The 1,980-nt window shown below is 29.9% G+C and overlaps 1 pseudogene; it reads right to left on the reverse strand.

The window, feature by feature from the left end:
• Positions 1-1,088: 1,088 nt before the first annotated feature.
• Positions 1,089-1,207, reverse strand: LOC127809001 (5S ribosomal RNA; annotated as a pseudogene).
• Positions 1,208-1,980: the final 773 nt, after the last annotated feature.

Consider the following 1,980-nt stretch of genomic DNA (forward strand, 5'->3'; position numbering starts at 1 on the left):
TTGTATAATTTTAAAATAATTTATTCTCTTTATATCCTTTGTAACTTTTATTATATTTGTATATTTTAATTAATAATTAAAAATATAAATTAAATTATTATAAAAAATATATACCGATGGAAATATTTTATTAAGATCTATAAAATGAGTATAATATTGAATATATTTTAAAATATTTAATATATTTTATAAATATATATTCAATTAATTTAAATATATATTTAATATATTGAAATTTTATAAATATATAAATTTTGTGGCGATTCATATTAAAAATATATAAAATTTTAATAATTTATAAAAAGAAATTTTAAAAAAATATGTTAACTCTTCTTTTTATTTTTTAATTTAATTCAATTAATTTATTTTTAATTTATTCTATTATTCTTTTAAAAAATATATTTTTAATATAATCAATTAATTTATTTTTTTAATTTATATTAAAAAATATAAAATGTAATTTTGAAAAGTAGTGGTTAGATTAGTATATAATTAATATGTGTGGGTATATAACAAGGAGGCTTCGCAAATCAAATAGCTTCGCGCGCGCACGTGCTTACGAAAGGTTTCGGGTTCGAAACCAGGGAAAGGGAAGGCAATTGAAATTAAATTTTCAACATTGCCATGTGGCGGCCAGGCGCGCGCGCGCGCTTGGGGGGGAAACAGCAGCAGTTCTGAACCACCGCTAAAATTCAATATTTTTGAAAATTTTTGTGACGATTCAGAAACCGTCGCTAAATATTTTAAAAATCGTCACAAAATTTATTATTTCGTAGCAATTCTCAAACCGCTGCACAAAATATAATTTGTGGTGGTTACTTCAGCGGTTATTGAAAATCGTCGCTAAATGCTTCGCATCGACTGTTTTAGTGGCGGTTTTGAAAACCAACGCTAAATCACTTTACGACAGTTAAAAATCGTAGTTAAATGTCAATTTTTTGTAGTGATTTGTAATTTAATGAGGGGTATTTTGATTATTTATACTTGTATAACCCAAGGTGTAACCATCTAGAATGTGAGAAGGCAACCTAGAGAGCTAAGCTTAAGGGCTATAAAAATGAAGTTTTTTTTTTAAGTATTTTTTTAAAGAGGTGTAACACGAGGACTTATCAGGGGGTTACCTATCGTAATACTATTCTCGTCCAAACATGTTTAACTTCAAAGTTCTAATGGAATCTGGTGCATTAATGCTGATATGATCGCAACATAAAATGAAATTTATGGGTCGAGTTTGTAACTAATCATATTCATTGGTTAAGAGATTGCTTTTCAGGCTTTGTCTTTTTATGATTTGTTTTTTAGTCATAAATATTCTCTTTCCTACTTATTAACATAGATTTTATAGAAATGACCATTAATTAAAATGAAATTAAGTTAAATTAACTAATTTTTATTAATCTCTCTTTAATTAGAAATTTTTGTGGGATGCCTTATGAAAATCAAAGATAAAAATCTCAAATTTCATAAAAATATTCTAAGTAGGCCGAAAACCCGAATGACCCCGAAGAGTCTTCCAGGGCAAGAGTTTCTAGGAGTTTCCAAGGCAGCCTAGCCTTTAGTATCCCCATGGCCCAGAACTCATTTAGATTCTAATAGGCCCAAACCATCTAATGACTCCGAAGAGTCTTTAGACTTATCCAGAGAATACTCATCGGGGGACTCTGACCTTGAAGATACCTCCAAGCCATCTGGCCTTATACAATGCCTTTCCTCGAAGAGTCATGAGACTCACATCAGCATGCCATGTGTCATGTGAATCCCGCCATCAAATGTCTATAAATACTCGCCCATTTCATGACAAAGAGATTCTTTTGGACCTTCTTGAAGACTTCCATCAGATACACATAACATATATGCATACATACATTCATATTTCCATTTCATGATATCATTATTTGACTTAGGCATTGTAGGGCCCGTGTAGGGAAGATCTTTGCATGCCTTCTAACTGTTTATAAGCCACAGACCCTTCTAGTGCCA

This window comes from Diospyros lotus, chromosome 8 (genome assembly GCF_014633365.1).
Source record: "Diospyros lotus cultivar Yz01 chromosome 8, ASM1463336v1, whole genome shotgun sequence".
Classification (NCBI taxonomy): Eukaryota; Viridiplantae; Streptophyta; class Magnoliopsida; order Ericales; family Ebenaceae; genus Diospyros; species Diospyros lotus.